The sequence below is a fragment of the Delphinapterus leucas genome, chromosome 9 (genome assembly GCF_059928025.1).
Source record: "Delphinapterus leucas isolate spDelLeu-1000000601 "Yukka" chromosome 9, BTC_Dleu_Yukka2, whole genome shotgun sequence".
NCBI classification, from domain to species: Eukaryota; Metazoa; Chordata; class Mammalia; order Artiodactyla; family Monodontidae; genus Delphinapterus; species Delphinapterus leucas.
Window position 1 is genome coordinate 99,172,256 of NC_143137.1, and position 18,896 is coordinate 99,191,151.

Sequence of the window (18,896 nt, forward strand, 5' to 3'; positions counted from 1 at the left end):
ATCCTGTAGTACCTGTTGCAGAACCCATAACGTTTGCCAGCTTTTCCTCATATTTCCTTTACTCCTAGCTTCATCTCATCCCAAGTAATGGGAAGGAAGGTGGTGATCCAGAGCAGTCTCATCACGTGAAAGGCATGTCGGCGGGGGGGCAGGGGGAGGGAGACGGTAGGTACCACTCAAGGTCTAGGTGATTGACGGGGCCTTGGATTTGTCACAAAAAGCTGAAAATCTAGCTTTTTCTGTAAAGTTTCCTTATCTTAAAACTGCTGTGCACCAAACAAAACGCATCTGTGGGTGGCTAGCTGGAGATGACCATTCCGAGCTCAGCTTCCGGTAAGGGCTTGAATGATTGGTGCATTTAGTTCTGGGTGTTCAGAGGTCTCTGTAAAGGAATTTTCCTGCTGTTTCTCGAGTTTACATGGTTCTGTAACTCCCAAGAAGCTGGCAAGATTTATTGGTATGCAGAGACCTAAGTATAAGTTATGGATCCCTGCACTTAAATGTCGCAGAACAGGAGTTCACTATAAGCTCAGCCAACATGCCCGCCTCAGTACTCCACGTGGTATGACAGTTAGGAGGAGCCTCAGAGGTCACTTGGGCGCCCCTCGTCCTCTTCGGGCCTCCAGGGGACGGGGTGACCGTCCTCCTGCGGGATTCTATTTGTGAAATCCCTGGAGTCTCTTGTGTCTTGTTCCGCAGCCTCAGAGCGGGGGGCAGGGTTTGACAGGAATGTTAGCAGGCATGAGCTGAGAGGATTGGAAAAATATCTAGCGCACCAACATCCCGCTCTGCTTCCTAGAGCCGTGCCAGCTGCCCCCATGTCCTTACCACTGACCTGGGGCTGCTGAAATCCAGGTCACAGGGAGTATGAAGGGCCCAGCCTTCTGCCACGCTGGACACTTGGCATCCTGTGGGTCAGGAGAGCTGACTCGCCGAGCTCACGTGCGGGTTCACTCATCTGTACCCCGAGGGCTGCCCATCAGCCCGTGTCCCAGAGGCTTCCCCTCACGCTCAGGATGAAGCCTCAGGGCGAGGCTTGAGGGACGGTCACCCCGAGCAGTCCTTCCCCATCCCGCCTGCCTCTGCTCTTTGCACTTGAAAGCCAGGAGCCTTACTTCAGGTTTGGTTGACGTTGTTGTTGTCTATTTGTTTTTTGGCACAATATGTATATTTTTAGTCAGCTTTGAACTTTGAAAAGAGTTTAGATTTATAGAAAAGTTGCAAAGCTAATGTAGAGTTCCTGTATACCTCTTACCCATTTTCCGCTAATTTAACATCCGATATTGCCACACTATATTTGCTTAAAAAAAAACAAACCTACATTGATAATGTTACGATTAATTAAACTTCTGGCTTTATTTGAATTTCGCTAGTTTTCCCACTTGTGTCTTTTCCTGTTGCAGGATTCCATGTTGAATTTAGGCTTAGCTCAGTGTTACCCTGGCTTCCTGCCTCCCTTTCCCTTTTCTTTCCAGGTTCTCTCTGTGTAACCATTCTCAACCTGGGGCACTCCTGGGAAGGGGTACAGCTAACACAAACTCACGTGGGGGCTTCTCAGGGGCCTTGGAAGCAGAATAGGGGCACAGCCACGCCGAGCTCTGTCGGATGTGTAACCGGTGCGGCCCACAAGCTGGGACTCCAGCTGCAGTCATGTCTGTTTTATTTTTCCAGTCACACCAGGGTGTCATCATACCTGCATTTCTCTCTGGGTAAAGTCAGCTATGCCCACCTGGCCAGAAGGTGGGAGCAGGAAAGGACACAGTGTGGACCGCACCCATGCGCGTCGGCCGTGCTGGGGCTGGCGGGAGGCCCCGGCCAGGCGCCGGCAGGTGGGCGAGCTCCTCCACCACAGCACCGGGGCTCCTCACCTGGTCTCACCTGGTACCTTCTTTGCTAGAAGCCATGTTCACAGCTTATGCTGACTATAAATGATGTTTGCTGTATGTAGCTGGTTTATTTTTATTTTATTATTATTATTATTTTTTTGCAGTACGCGGGCCTCTCACTGTTGTGGCCTCTCCCGTTGAGGAGCACAGGCTCCGGACGCGCAGGCTCAGCGGCCATGGCTCACGGGCCCAGCCACTCCGTGGCATGTGGGATCTTCCCGGACCGGGGCACGAACCCGCGTCCCCTGCATCGGCAGGCGGACTCCTAACCACTGCGCCACCAGGGAAGCCCTATTATTTTTTATTTTTAAGAAAGTGACATATGCATATCAGTGGAAACGCTGAATAGTGCCAGAGCTTAAAACTAAGAAGAGTAGCCCCCTTATGCCTCTGCTATGGTGGTCTGCTTCTGAAAGGCAACGACGTTCAACTTTTTTAGCTGGTTCATTTACTATTTGCCTCCAGATTTAAAAATAATACACATATACTTCTAGCTGTAGACTCAGCGGTGTTGGACATTATCTATTCAGTCTCTCTCCCTCTGTCCTCTCAGTGTATTCGGTTATAGCAATACACATACGACACAGTTTGTATACAACATTTGGCTAAATCCCTACCCAGATCCTCATTATTATGACTGTTTAAACTTTGCTGACTGTTGAGCCATGTAGAACACTAACATTTTACCTCTTTTATTGTACAAGTTTTTTGTTTTTCCTTGAGTTCAAAGAGGCCTCATGTTTTCATTAACTTAGCTTATTTAGAATGTGTGGCTGAGCTCCCAAGGTCTCCACCAGCTCTGTAGAAATCCTCAACAGCATTTTCCAGAGTTTAACATCAGATGACATTTGTCAGTTGCAGTTGCCCTCTGGGGAGGCCCTCCCTGGAACCCTGAACTCTCTTTCATGCCAATCACACTGTGTTCTCCTTGGGAAGAACATTCCGATATCAGAAAGATGACTGATCCTCTTTGAATTTTTTCCCATCTGATGGATCATGGGATGTTCCGGCTGATCACGTTTCTGTCTGCCTTGGCCTCTGGAAGCTGGGCACCCACCTCCACCAGCCATACTGCCCCAGATCACCAACGTTGTGTTATTTCGTGTATGTAGTTCATTCCAGTTTCATCATATTGATATTTTCCTCTTCTTGTTTCCATTTTGCTCAGCTGTCATTAAAAAAAAAATGTATCTTAGAAATTAACACAAACGAATACATGCTGGGTGCTCTTATATTTTTTTTAAAGCAGTTTAATTGAGATATAATTCACATACCATACACTTTGCCCGCTTAAATTGTACAGTTCAATATATTCTAGTATATTCACAGGGTTATGCAACCATCACCATGATCTAATTTTAGAATATGTTTTACCTCCTGAAAGAAACCCTATGCGCATTAGCAGTCACTCCCCATTCTGCCCCACCCCGTGCCCAGCCCTAAGCAACTGTTGATCTACTTTCTGTCTCTCTAAATTTACTCGTTACGGACATGTTACGTAAATGGAGCGTACAATATGTGGTCTTCTGTGACTGGCTTCTTCCCTGTTATAGCACGTATTAGTACTTCATTCCTTTTTTATTGCCCAGGAATAGGCCAAAGTATTTATTCATCCGTTGATGTACTTTTTGAGTTGTTTCCACTTTTTTTTTTTTTATGAATAATGCTGCTCTGGGCATTTGTGTACAAGTTTTTATATGGATGTATGTTTTAATCTCTGTTGAGTGCATACCTGGGCATGAAATTGCTGGGTCATATGCTAACTGTTTAGCCTTTTGAAAATCAGCCAGACTGTTTCTCAAAGCGGCTGCACCATTTTATACTCTCAGAATCAATGTACGAGGGCTCCAGTTTCTCACATCCTTGTCAACACTTTTAATTGTGTCTTTTTTATCATAGCCATCCTAGTGAGTGTGGTGTCTCATTGTGATTTTGACTTGCATTTTCTTAATGACTAATGATGTTGAGCATCTTTTTATGTGCTTAATGGCCATCTGTATTTCTTCCTTGGAGAAATATCTATTCAAATAATTGCCCATTTAAAGAAGAACAATTTTATTGAGTTATAATCCACATACATGAATTTCACCATTTAAAGTGTGCAAGTCAGTGGTTTTCAACACTCACAGAGTTGTGCAAATGTATTACCACAGTCATTCCTTTGTCCTTTTTTCATGGGTTGTCTTTTTATTGATGAGTTTTAAGACTTCTTTTTAGAAGTTGCTTATCAGCTGTAGGACTGGCAAATATTTTCTCCCATTCTATGGGTTGCCTTTTTACTTTCTTGATGGTGTCGTTTGCAGCATAACAGTTTTTTTTGGTTTGTTTTTTTTGGCTGCGTTGTGTCTTCATTGCCGTGCACGGGCTTTCTCTAGTTGAGGCGAGTGGGGGCTACTCTTTGTTGTGGTGCGCGGGCTTCTCATTGCAGTGGCTTCTCTTGTTGTGGAGCATGGGCTCTAGGCACGCGGGCTTCAGTAGTTGTGGCTCACGGGCTCAGTAGTTGTGGCTTGTGGGCTCTAGAGCACAGGCTCAGTAGTTGTGGCGCACGGGCTTAGTTGCTCCGCGGCATGTGGAATCTTCCCAGACCAGAGACTGAACCCATGTCCCCTGCGTTGGCAGGTGGACTCTCAACCACTGCGCCACCAGGGAAGTCCCAGCATAACAGTTTTAAATTTTGCTGTAGTCCCGTTTATTTATCTATTTTTTCTTTCAATACATTTGCCTTTGGTGTTTTTGCCTCGTGGTTTTTTTTTTGTTTTGTTTTGTTTTTTTTCTGTACACGGGCCTCTCACTGCTGTGGCCTCTCCCGCTGTGGAGCACAGGCTCCGGACGTGCAGGCTCAGCGGCCATGGCTCACGGGCCCAGCCGCTCCGCGGCATGTGGGATCCTCCCGGGCCGGGGCACGAACCCGTGTCCCCTGCACTGGCAGGCAGACTCTCAACCACTGCGCCACCAGGAAAGCCCATGCCTTGTGTTTTTAATTGGTATTTATTTCTATAGTCTCCTCAGACCTTTTTTGAGATCAAAGTCAGACATAAAAATAAATAAGACAAAAGCTGTGTGGCAACGGCATGGACTCTGTCCAAATGCATCTTGGCAGGGAAATCAGTAATGAGTTTTCAATATCGAAGCCTCATTGGAGGCAAGGACCTTTCCAGTGTCTGGAGGGATCCGTTGCCTTCAGCCGGGCGTCCCTAAACCTTTCTTTTTCAGCCTCTGCCTCAGGCTGGTGTGGGGCAGCAAGTGGGACCTGGAAGAGAGTTAGTCCTCGAGGCTGATCAACCTCCAGTGCTGTAGCCAGTGCGGGGGTGCTTCACTCCTGCAGGGAGGCGGGCTGAGGAAGCACGGACGGGGGTCCCCAGCAGACAGTTCTGAGCCAATCACAATGACAGAGGGGGGTTCATTTATTTCATGAGCTAAGAAGAAATTCGTTGGCTAGCCAGGAAGTTTAGCCACATGTATACCATTATTTCTGTGAGAAAATGGGTCCTAAATTCTAAGCCATTAGTTTAGAAATAGACTTTTGGGGGCTTCCCTGGTGGCGCAGTGGTTGAGACTCCGCCTGCCGATGCTATGGGACGCGGGTTCGTGCCCCGGTCCGGGAAGATCCCACATGCCGTGGAGCGGCTAGGCCTGTGAGCCATGGCCGCTGAGCCTGCGTATCCGGAGCCTGTGCTCCACAACGGGAGAGGCCACAACAGTGAGAGGCCCGCGTACCGCAAAAAAAGAAATAGGCTTTTGAGATGCGATCTCTTTCTAAGTTGGGCTGTACCTGTGCTCATTCATCAGTGTTCTTTTCAGTAGCTGTTCCACCACAGGGGCTGTGTGTGTGTGCAGCTTCATGTGCATTTATTGAGCCTGCCTATGAGCATCACTGTCCCAGGACCAAGGCGGCGTGCCCGGGGCGGCCGTCCTCCTTCAGACCCCGCAGTCTGTTAGGGAGAACGTGAGCTGTGCCCAAGGCTGGTCTGAGTGGGCTGTGGCCCTTGCTCATGAAGAGCTGATGACTATCCAGATGTGAATTCGAGCCTTTCAGACTCACATTTGGCCGTTTCATGGCTCATTAGTTTTAAGGACGGGCAGAGAGAGATGAATAGGGAAAAAGTGAATTCAGTTTGGAGCTTTTTAAAAAGTGGTGGATATGAACTGAAATGGCATTCTTAAATGATCTGGGGATTTCATCTATGTTGATCCTGTTCTATAGTTTCATAGATAACTGATTTGATGGGTTTTTTTAAACAAAATGAATGCACGTATATGGTTAAAAAGGGGTATGAAACGGAACGCGAGGGCCTCTCTCCCTCCCCAGTTCCTCCCCAACTCTAGCCTCTCTGCAGAGGTAGCTACTGTTAAGTTTCTTTTGCTGCTGTCTGAACTTTTAAAAAATGTATATACTAGATACCTTGTTAAAGGGACGCAGATGGGATCATATTACACACAGTGGTCTGCATCTTGTTTCTCCTTTTTTCATAAGGGATATTGCTTGGAACCATTTCCACGTTGGCATGCACCGACCTACTGCATTCCCCTTAGAACTGCAGAATGTTCCTTTATATGAATGACATGACTGTCTTCATCTGCTCTCTTTTCATGGACATTTAGAGTTTCTAGCTTTTCGTTATTACAGTGCCCCATGAAACTCTTGGGCAAGTGTCTGTCTTTTGCTCTTCTGCAAGTTTACATTAATGGATTGTTATGTTTGCCCTTAAACCACGAAAGGTCCTGGTTTACAGTGATTCCCAGCTGGGCCGTGGAATCATGAGGCTTTGGATTGTAGGCTGATTTGTTGTATATGGTTTGGGTGCAGCCTGGTAGGAGACACTTGTATTCAGATTTTGTTTTTGAGAAGATACTGGAGCATTAAGTTAGAAAAGGACCCAAACATATTGTCTATTTTGGGGTGCTGAACTTGCACTTTGCATCTTTGTAATACTTTGGAGGCTGCAAGGACCCTTGGCTAAATCTTTGCCTGGATTTGCAGACGGGCTGGAGGAAGTGGCTTGGTTAGAGAATACAGGCCCAAGCAGGACACAGGCAGCTGTCCCGAGTGCGGAGAGCATGGGGGCAGAATGGGTGATGAGCACCTACTCTTTCTGGTCTACAGTAATAGACTTCGCAACGTTTCCTGTTCTAGAAGCACTTTCACAGTTAGATGGAGGTATAGTCTGCAGAGTGGATCAGCGGTAAAAGTTCTCTGCCATGTCAGCTGGTGAGGACAGGTGTCTTGAAGCCCAGGGTACGGGAATGTGGGGATGTGGCAGGAGGTAGCTTGGCCTGACTGAGCTGGACAGGGGTTGGGCGATTGCGTCTGGCTGTGCGAGCCTCCCTGCAGTTTTCCAAGCAGAGATCTCGACCTCCTCGTTGGCTTGTGAAGAGCTAGCAAAAGAAACGAAGGGTGTAGACAGGAGATGGCCCTGGTCCATCTAACCCCTGCCCCCCCCCCCCCCAGTACCTGGCGTGGCAGTCAGCACTTACTAGCACTTACTAAGTGGGTTTTGGGAGGATGAACTTTTGTGGATAGTTTGGGAGTTGGAGTTTCATGAAATGGTTTGGAGCAGTTGGAGTGGGAAGACCTGGAAGATACAGGAAGGTTGGTTGTTTCTTGATGGCCAGGGAAAGGGTGGCAGTCCCATTTTCTTGCTTTTACACATATTAGCTCATAGAGTCTTTATAACACCCTCAGTGAGGGAGATGTTATCTGCATTTAATGGGTGAGGATATGAGCAGAGTCAGCGTTTTATTTATGGTCGATCTGTAATGGGTTTCGTTCGTGTGGCCTGTCGATGGCAGGTAACTGTGGGCCAGCCACTGACTGTGCTTCTTTGCTCTGTGTCTTTCCTGGCACCCAGCGTGATGCTGAACTGAACACAGGATATCCTTATCCATTCAGGTGGTCGTAGGGCGGATGGCTGAGTTTGCCGAAGCCTGGCGCAAAGTTGGGGCGTCTCTTCTCAGAAAGAAGAGTGTTGTTCGGACATTGTACCTTATCTTCCCCAAAGCTCGAACGTAAGGTTACTTTGTCTGACGTACAGTATGCCTCTACTTGCTCAAAAGCGGATGGCCTGATCGCTGTTCCCTGCTGGGTGTGGTTCATGTCGATTTTCTTTCTTTTTAAATATTTATTTATTTGGCTGTATCGGGTCTTAGTTGCGGCACGCGGGATCTTCGTTCCCGCACGTGGGATCTTTAGTTGCGGCATGCTAACTAACTCTTAGTTGCAGCATGTAGGATCTAGTTCCCTGACCAGGGATCGAACCCAGGCCCGCTGCATTGGGAGCGCCGAGTCTTAGCCACTGGACCACCAGGGAAGTCCCTCGATTTTCTCATAATGAAAGCATCCTCAGGAATGATGTGCGAGCGAAAGTGCTAGCTGCCTCACCTTAGAGAGGCTTGCAAGAGGTGCGTGGCTCGTCTTTCATGGCTTTGCTGAGCACTGTGGGTGCTCAGGGCACACAGATGGACTATGGGGGAACAGCCTTTCTCCCCACAGGTCCAGCTGGCTCCAGAAGAGGGTCCTGACAGCCCTTCCCAGTTAGGGAATTACACAGGGTTAGGTGGAAAGGTCTTTGACTCACCATCGACGTTCGGTCGGCTGTCAGAAAATGGCCAGTCCCCTCCCTCCACAAGTTTCTGACTACTTGGAGTTTCTACTAAGCCCTCCAAACTTCTTAGACACAACTCTAAATCCAGTTCTGCCGCCAGTTCTTCTGCCTCCGTCCGCAGTTCGGCTGCAAGAGCTATGGATTTCACACTGTACGATCTATTCTGTTTACGTTCTGTGAAAGTTCTGGGGAGTTAGTGCATTTCCCATCTTGCGGGGAGCAGCGCGGCGTGCCTGCATTGACCCGGGACGGGGGGTGGGGGGAAGCGTGCCTTTCCTGCTGCTGACGCCCTGCCCCAACAGTCGTCAGAGCTGCTGCCCTGTCGTCACTCTCCCCAGCACCCCTGCCGGTGTCCTCCACCAGCGGTGTTTTGTTTTCAGATCAGCCTTACTGTTCAATCCTGCGCATGTCACATGCTTTCCCATCACTCTCGCCCTTCTTTTGGAGACGCGCCGGGATCTTGTCCCTCTTTGTTCCCTCAGCAGCCCTCACAGCACGCTGGGCTTTCAAGTTGTCTGTCCTCGCTGCGCGGAGTGTCTCCTCGGTGTTAACTGGAAAGTGAGCAGGGCCGGGGTCCAAACTGCAGTGTGTTTAGTCAAATCAAATTAAAACTTTTTTTTTTTTTTTTTTTTTTGCGGTACGCGGGCCTCTCACTGTTGTGGCCTCTCCCGTTGCAAAGCACAGGCTCCGGACGCGCAGGCTCAGCGGCCATGGCTCACGGGACCAGCCGCTCCGCGGCACGCAGGATCCTCCCGGACCTGGGCACAAACCCGCGTCCCCTGCATCGTCAGGCGGACTCTCAACCACTGCGCCACCAGGGAAGCCCTCAAATTAAAACTTTTGAGCAGGCACAAGAGGAGGAGGATACGTGAGCATTTCCACAAAAGCGTTTCCTGAACCCCTGCCCTGGGCCAGACACTGGCGGTCACAGGGCGGATGTGACAGGACCCCTAAACTCCCGAGGCGCCTGGTCTGCGGGAGGAGAGCACCCCAGCAGTGGGTGGGCAGGGGTGTGAAAGAGTGAGCCTGACGGGGAAAGCACACAGGCACTTGGAGACAGCCTCATACCAGCTGCCGGGTGGGCGCGATGCGTTCCCTGATGTAAGAGGGACGGTCCCCCCTGATCACAGCATGGGACGGCCCACCCCACGCTAAGCATGCTTCCAGCCTCAGCAGCCTGCCCATTCATACAACACTTTTAGGACCAAATAAGATAATGCAAATGAAGCTTTTTGTGCTAATGATTTTAGTAAAATTTAGAGCCCCAAGGAGAAAACTAACATCTCCTTTTCTGAAAGTTCAGGAAATTTTCATCCACGCGACACTGAGCCGGGCCCCAAACCATGGGAGCTCCAGGGAAGAGCATTGCAGGTGGAGATAAAGAAGACCTAGACTTGCCTTCAGGAGCTCGCCCTCTAGAGGCGGTGGATGGCAGGGGATGGAAGGTGGCTGTGGAGTGGCAGAGACTGGAGCTCTAGCGGGCTGGGGGCCGTGGCCAGGACCTTCCCTGGTTGTCTGGATTTTAATCTGTCAGTGAGGCATTTTCAGGGTTTCTGGGGAAACCGGTACAGGCCAGGCTCTCTGAGCCCCACCACTTTTGCTTGTTCCGTATGTATGAGGTCCTGTCTAGGCTCAAATTATGTTCAGAAGGAAGGCTTTTGTGATCTCCAGGAAAGAAGAAAAGAGAAACGTGCAATGAATGGGGATCCACTGGAGAACTGCAAGCAAGGAGTGGGTGTGCTTGCTCTGCTTCCCTCTGGGCTGTCGTCTGCAGAGCCCTGTGTAGCCACCTGAGCCTTGTAAAGTCTCGTGAGAAGGGAGGGAGGCAGGTGCAGTGCCAGCAGCGCCCCGAGCCTGGCGTCCCGGGGTGCAGGAGGTCATGCGGGCTGTTGAGGATGCAGGAGCGGCCCTGGGCTCTCCTGTCCCCACTGGTCTCCACCTGCCTCTCCTCGTCTTCCGCATCCCCTCCTTTACCACGGGCAAGCCCACACGCGCTCGCTCTTCATCTCCCGGCCCCGGACCAGGCTCGCTGACCAGGTGTGTGGGGAGGAGCTGGCCCTGGCGGGCTGGAATGCTGTCTTGGGTGGCACTGCTGCTACCAGCTAGGAGCCTGAGGGGCCAGAGGCGGTGGAGGCTCTCTGCTGGGATGCCAGCGTGAGGTTCCAGCAGGCACGGGGTCACGGTGCCAGGCGGCAGGTGGAGAGAGGTCCCCGGCTCAGTAGAGAACCCCGCACAGCGTCGCATTCTGGCATGTGTTGTGCTCAGGACACCCGCAAGAGGGCCACAATGGAGACACGTGGGGGACTTGAGGTCAGACTTGGGGAAACTGCAGAGCAAACTCAGAAGCAGAAAGCCAGTGGGGGCAATACTGAACATCGGGCTCTGAATGACAGACGGAGGCAGAGATGCAGCGTGAGGCTGTGGGCAGCCCCAGCTTCCCAAACAGCTGCCCGCCCTGGGAGTAGGATCGGCACGTGCTGCAGGTAACTGTTGCAGGACCTTGTCCTTGCCAGGACTGCACAGGAGAAAACTGCATGAGAATTGAAGCTGAGCCCACCAATGGAATTTGTCATCTGCTTGCATTTGCTTTTTTACCACCAGACGGTCTTCCTCTTCTCTCTCCACCCCCCGTTCCCTTAAGGACAAAAAAGCCATACAAAACAATCTCCGTCACAGATTTTCATAAGCAGGACACAGTGACAGCTATTAGAAATGATAGCTGACAAGCTAGGAGACAGGGCTATAAAAAGCTTGCTGACATTCTTCCAGAAATGTGCTGCATTGGGCGGAAAGCCATGGCTGTCTACGATACTTAAAGAATTGCTTTCCTTTTTGACCCGAGTTCTGCTGTCCTCCTCCCTGTGGGTGTTTTCCCCCAGCCCACCCCAGCCCGCTTCCTCAGTAGGAGAAAAGGTGAGGCGGCACCCAAAACAGAGCATCAAGACGGTGATGTCCCCGTGAGATCAGTCGAGTGTAGCCGCTGTCAGATGTGGGCCAGCAGGTCATTCAGACTACGTGCCCTGGACTGTTTCAGGGCATATTTCCTTTCACTTTTTAAACTCAGATATTATGCACCGTGTACCTGCAAGGGCCAAGTGTGAGGTCATGCCGATGTGTCCCTGCCCTCCCGTTTAGGAGGGGCAAGGGTGCTGACAGCAGGTAACGCCAAGCACTGCGCTCGCTGTGCATTTCCTGGAGAGACGAGAGTCCAGGAGATGCACGCATGGGGCTCAGACGGCACCGGGGTGGTCAGTTCAGCAGAGTCCTCCCGGGTGGATTCAGATCTAGGAGGAACTTCATGTTTAAGCTGAGACCTGAAGGAGGAGTGGCGGCTGCCGTGGAGTCGGCACGGGGATGCCCCTGGTAAGTCGAAGCTGCAGGATGGGACTTGCGGGGCACAAGCAAAGGGCTGCAGGTTCCTGCCCCAGGGTGAGGGGTAGGTCACGTCGCCTCTGACCACGGGGAGCCACGTCAAACCTCAGCTCTTGTCACTCTCTTGTCCTCTTTACAGTTAGAATCCAGACTTTTAGAAACCTATCTGTCATCACACAATCTGACACACATTCCTTCCAAAACATAAATCGAATAGGGAGGGAGGGCAGTACACAACCTAAGTTAGGGAATCCTTACCTACTCTTTGGCATTTTTGCTCTCAAAGCTGCTGCTGTTACTAATCAATCTTTCTAGGCATTCCTCTCCACACAAGCTGAGAAGTTGCTATTTTCTCCTCTGTCTGGTGGTTAAGTTTTGGGCCTGCTGGTAAAGACTTAGGCCCAGTATATATCTGTTATCCCATTTGGGGGGACTGTGTGATGTGGTTGGAAACAACGTATCTTTCTCACATTCTCACTCACTCCCCATGAGGTCATTAAAGCAGCGTGTCCCCTGGCCCCCGGCCTGCGGTTGCAGAGCTGCTCTGTTGGCCTCTTCACGTTGCAGCTCTTGAGCTCCAGGCAGTGCCGTTGAAAGGGGTGCCTTTCCTGGATTAGGCCCTTAGGGAGAGTATTGAAGGTCTGGTCTTTCTGTAGTGCTTCTGTTGGAATTGAGCCCATAACCAAGGTTGATTATATTCGTTTGTTGCCAGCAGATAACAGTGGCACTGCTATTTCCATCTGTTATCACTGCTTTCAGATCATTCTAATTAAATCTCCTAGTCGTCAGTTTCTGAATGAATTATGTTTTGGGGCATTTGGAAAATTTGTCACATAAACCCTTTGGGCTGCAGCCCGTGCATTCATTTCATGTTGTTTTGTGCCTCAAAGTTGCACCTCTGAATATTTTTAGTAGCTAAGAACTCTCTTCTAAGGGCACGAGGGGTTGTTTTGCGGTTTGCCTCTAAGACGGGCTTCGGGCCCCCTTGGTTTGTGGTTGTTCATGGCAGGTCAGCCATTCTGAGTACCTTTGTTTTGATTTTGCTCTCAGAGATGCAGTAATTGGTAGTTGACATAGCTGAAGTATAATCCCTAATAACCCGTAAAAGGAGATGGAGGTGGGCTCTTCCATGTGGTTTCAATTGTCATTTTAGTTTTCTTCTAGACAGTGAAATGATGCCTAAAATAAATCTCTTTCTCACTCCTTGTGAGAGATGTGTCAGACATCCCAAAGAATGAGATTGTGCATTATTGTGGCACAGGAAACGGCAACATCTATATACTGCCAGAGAAAGTGCACCGACGTTAGAAACCGACTGACCTCATTCAAACCCAACTTTCTGCTTGCTTCTTGTGTTAACCTTGGCCAAGTTAATTCACCTCTCCCATACTTAGTTTACCCATCTCTAAGTACATAAGCTGCCTAATTCCCAGGGTTGTTAGGCTGTTGAATGAGATTTCATATGAGAAGCCCCTGGAGGATAATAGGTTCTCCATAAATGGTAGCTGCTATTTTTACCTTACAACTGATCCGGCGTGAAAAGATGCTCTACCTCGTTATTAGGGAAATGCCAGTTAAAACCACAGTGGGATACCAGTACAGTACCAGATGATTAATGTGGAGAAACTGGAACCTCATACATTGCTGGTGGGAATGTAAAATAGTGCGGCTGCTTGGAAAACAGGAGGTTCCTCAAAAAGTTAAATGTAGAGTTGCCACCTGACCCAACAATTCCACTCCCAGGTGTCTACCCAAGAAAGGAAGACACAGGTCCACACAAAGACCTGCATGTAAATGTTCATAGCAGCCTTATTCATAGTAGCCAAAACGAGGAAACAACCCAAATGAATGGATAAACAAATTGTGGTGTATCCATTCAAGAGAATACTATTTAGCACTGAAAAGGAGTGAACTGCTGATAAATGCAAGGTTGATGGACATATGCAGACATAAAAGACTATAAGTTGTATGATTCTTATTTAATTGAACCTTGTAGAAAAGGCAGAGCTATAGAGATGGAGAATTGGGTAGTGTTGCCTGGGCTGCAGTGGGAGCTGGACTTGACTGCAGAAGGAAATGAGAGAAATTTTACGGGGGATGGAAATGTTCTAAAACTTGATTGTGGTGTTGAATGCACAGCTGCGTAAATTTCTAAAACTCAGCAAGCTGTGCATTGAAAATGGGTGACTTTTAGGAACTCCCTGGTGGTCCAGTGGCTAGTACTCCATGCTTTCACTGCCGAGGGCCTGGGTTCAATCCCTGGTCAGGGAACTAAGATCCCACAAGCTGTGCAGCTCGAGCCCCCCACAAGAAAGAAAAGAAAGAAAATGAGTGACTTTTATGGTTGTGATTTTGTGACTTATAGTGAGAAATATATACCCCTGTAAAGGTGTCTGTTGTTAGGTTAAGGGAGTGACTTTTGGAAAGCCCGTAGGTAGTCTAAGGATGGGGGCTGCTTCCAGGGGAACCAGCCATGTGATTAGAGGATTGGAACTTTCAGTCCACCCCCAGATCTCCAGAGGAACGGACAAGAGCGGGAGATTGAATCTGTTTACCAATGGCCAATGATTTCATCATGCCTGTGTAATGAAGCCTCCATAAAAACCCGAAAGGATGGGGTTCACAGGCTTCCAGGGTGACCACGTGGAGATTCGGGAAGAGCGGTACACAGAGAGCATGGAGACTGTGCCCTGCCCTTCCCGCAGACCTTGCCCTATACATTGCTTCCACCTGGCTGCTCCTGAGTTATATCCCTTTACAATAAACCAGTGATCTAGTGAGTAAAATGTTTCCATGAGTTCTGTGAGCTGCTCTAGCAAATTAACGGAACCCAAGGAGGGGGTCTTGGGAACCTCCAATCTATAGCTGGTTGGTCAGAAGCACAGGTGACAACCTGGACTTGCGATTGACGTCTGAGAGGGGAGGGGAGTAGGGCAGCCATGGAGGACTGAGCCCTTGACCTGTGGGCTCTGACGCTGTCTCCAGGTAGTGTCAGATGGAGTTGAATTGTAGGACCCCCAGCTGGTGTCGGAGCATTGCTTGGTGAGGGGGAAGCCCACGCACATCGGGCATCAGATGTGTTGTGAGTGTGGTCGTTGTGAGTGTGGTCGTTGTGAGTGTGGTCGTTGTGCGTGTGGTCGTTGTGAGTGTGGTCGTTGTGAGTGTGGTCGTTGTGAGTGTGTGAGGGAAGCACAGGAGGAGTGTGGCCTTTCCAACGCAGTGGTGTGTAAATTAAACCTCACGTTGAGCTAGAACCTGGATGACATGACAGTCTCATAAATTACGCTTTCTATTGATAATTATGTTAACAGAATAACGTGGTTTTCAGAACTCTTGTGTTCAGGTGAACAGGAGCGCTGCACGCCTGTTTCGAGTGCTTCAGGGGATCCTGTCTTTTGCGCTAATTTAGGGTTATGTGCCTGTTGTTACCACAACATCTTCTGATTATTGGTAGAGGAACTTAAGACTCAACAGAGAGATGTTTGTAAAGTAACCCAAAAGAAATCACACTGTCCAAAAAATAACACTATAAAGTTAAGCTTATATATAGTCCCATTCTTTTTCCTATGAATATACATTAATATTTATTTTTATATTGTTAAAATCAAGTATATGTAACGTGTTTAAGATTGACTGCATAAAATGAGCATTTTCCATGATGTTAAAATTTTTATAAATACGGTTTTAATTACTGACTACGTGAGTATTTGTTTCAGTAACCCCCTCTGGCCTTGTATATTCTTTTTAACAAACTTTGCTTATCTGTTACTTCTTATTTAATTCCTACCTGAATAATGTTTACTTTTGTCAATCAATTATATTTCCTTAATTTCAATATCTCTTTATATCCACTCTCGAATTCTGTATTGGACCGCAAATGATCTGCTTTTTAAAGTGACATTTATCATCAGTATTTTGAAATATATCTTTTCATATTATTTTCTCTCTCCTATGATTTATAACAAAAATATACTATCTTAGATATACTATTTTACTGACTTTATTTTTCTAAGCAAAATATTCCCATGCTATTGTATGCTTCTCTACAATGTCTTTTGGATGTGTTATAATATTGTTAGCCAAACCCATATTCTGAAAATTTTGGTTAGTTCCAATTTTTATTAATAACATTTTTTCATAGTTGTTCATATTATTTCCTTGGGATAAATTTTTTTTTTACATCTTTATTGGAGTATAATTGCTTTACAATTGTGTGTTAGTTTCTGCTGTATAACAAAGTGAATCAGCTATACATATACATATATCCCCACATCTCTTCCCTCTTGCATCTCCCTCCCTCCCACCCTCCCTATCCCACCCCTCTAGGTGGTCACAAAGCACAGAGCTGATCTCCCTGTGCTATGCGGCTGCTTCCCACTAGCTATCTACCTTACGTTTGGTAGTGTATATATGTCCATGACTCTCTCGCTTTGTCACAGCTTACCCTTCCCCCTCCCCATATCCTCAAGTCCATTCTCTAGTACGTCTGTGTCTTTATTCCTGTCTTACCCTTAGGTTCTTCATGACATTTTTTTCCCTTAAATTCCATATATATGTGTTAGCATACGGTATTTGTCTTTCTCTTTCTGACTTACTTCACTCTGTATGACAGACTCTAGGTCTATCCACCTCATTACAAATAGCTCAATTTCGTTTCTTTTTATGGCTGAGTAATATTCCATTGTATATATGTGCCACATCTTCTTTATCCATTCATCCGGTGATGGACAAGGGATAAATGTTAATAACCCTGTTTAAGTTATGTACATTTCAAAGGTTCTTTGACATATATTGAAAAATTGTCCTCCTGAGACATTACATTTATACTCCCAACAGTATCATGTGATATGTATCTTCCTTCATGCCCTCATCAACTGTAGATACTAGGTCTTTTTCTTTTTCATTAAATAATTTGATATATAAATCCATACTATTATAATTTACATTTATTTGATTAATAATGAACTGCATCTTTTGAAATAGGTTTATTGACCTTTTGCTTTTCTTCTTTGAAGAATTCTCATTTCTATTACTTTTATATTTTTCCTATTGGGATTTTTACCTTTTCTTATTGAATTATATAAGCTCTTTATTCTTTAAGGGCATTAATCTTATTCTATTTGAATGCTTTCCTCTATTTTCCTATTAATTTTGGTGATCTAATTGAACTTGAGGAAATCTGCTCTCCTACCATTCTTTTATGAAAAACCAAAGCAGATAAAGCAAAGAGACTTTATTTAGAGTACGTTATGGGAGTTCACAGAATTTTCCCAGGGATATGCAGCTGGGACTACTTATGTCTTATAGTCTCCATGACCCTAAGATCTTCAGGATATTAGTAGATAGTGCTACATCTCTGTTGGTTATTTGCTGGCCATATATGAGGTGGTTTCTTCTGTAAGACACTGGAAGATTTTTTATTTCTGTTTTCTTGAGTTTCTCTGCTTTTATTCCCTTTAATAAATGATGTTTAGGAGCAGCCTCATACTCTTATTTCTAAAAACAGCGGCAACAACAAAACAAAAACAAACACAAAAAAACCAAGGTTCCTTGGAAATGTGCTCCTGAAAAAAAAAAATGAGTGTCCAGAAGCCCAAGGATTAAGTAATAAACACTTAGGGAACTGATTTAAATTCCAGTACAGGAATTTAAAGCATGATCATTCCTATTTATTATTTGAAATTCAGAGACCTTGAGATAACTAACGGTCACTCCCTCCATAAATTCTTGATCAGACTTCAAGGCCTCTCCACGCCTCGTGCCTCTGTCCCTGGTCCTGAGCACAAAACCCGCCAGCGTCCGGGAGGCTCCCTCCTTCAGACTGCAGAGTGTGGAGCCCATGCTAACTGGGCTGAACTGAGCGCGGCCGGATCTCAAGGCGCATCTGAGTTCAGCTTTTGATGAATGTGAAACCAGCACCTTGTCCCAGCACAGCGCGGAGAGAGTCGTCGGGCTGATTTCTCTTGGGGCACAGCAGATTGTGGGCTTATTGGCCCACGGACAGACTGGCTAAAGTTATTACCACAATAAGTAAAATAAGGATCCTTACTTTCCAGATGTGGGTGGGATTAGTTCTGTTGGTGAAGCCCTCGTTTGTCAGTTTGCTATTCATTTAAAGATCCCACCTAAACCGCCACTGAACAGAAGGAAGAGGGGTAGGATTTAGATAAAATCCTCAGTGCTTTGAATCCCTTCGACTTTGCTCTTGACTGCCACGTGTCCCAAAGTCACAGGTGGATTCACTTCTCTCAGAGTCGATCAGAATTGTGGTACAGCTATTCTTTGAGCTTGGAATAGAAAAAGGATGTACTATTTTATTAAATGGTGACATCCTGGTTCTTCCTATAGGCAGTAGAGATAGACGTAGAATAATTTATGTCAACGTGAGGATTATTATTTGGGATTAGCAAGGATTTGTTCTTTGGGGCTTATTTAGGTCTTGGCTAACTATGGATAACTATATTTAGGAGGGTTTAACTACATTTATAGATATCCTAGTCCTTCAATAACAGACCACTGGGATTCTTTCCTGAGTACAGATGTCTTACAAGCCTTTCCAGTTTAAAGCTTACACTCCCTCACTTAGATTTCTCCTGACACTAGATGTTCTCTCACAGTTCCACAGATTCTGCTTTGTTAATAGTTTATAAATTGTATGTCGCTACTCTTTACACTCTCTTCAGGAAATAGATGGTTGTGCTATCAGTGCTTCCACTAGACACATCGTGAGCTCTTTGAAGGCCTGCCGTTTGCCCGGAACCTGGTAGAGCATCCTGGCTATTGTGGGCGCCCAGTCAGTGACAGAAAGTAGCCGACCTGACCTCTCCTAACAAGTGTATTTTCTGTTTCAGTAGATGGTCAGTTTTTGAGAAATCACGGTAGTATCTTTGCAGAATGCATAGAGCTACTTTTAGGGGTAGACGTAAAACCCTGAGATTGATTTTTTTTCCCCCGTATTTACTTTTCAAAGTCTTTTTGGAGAAAGGTTTATTGTTTTTAGGGAGATTTTGGAAAACTGCATACCACAGAGTTTTCC

The 18,896-nt window shown here is 47.0% G+C and overlaps 1 protein-coding gene across 5 annotated transcripts in view; it reads left to right on the plus strand.

Annotated features, from left to right (window-relative positions):
- Window positions 1-18,896, plus strand: part of VOPP1 (VOPP1 WW domain binding protein) — a 103,118-nt gene that overhangs the window by 16,362 nt on the left and 67,860 nt on the right. The gene's annotated exons all lie outside the window — the stretch shown is intronic.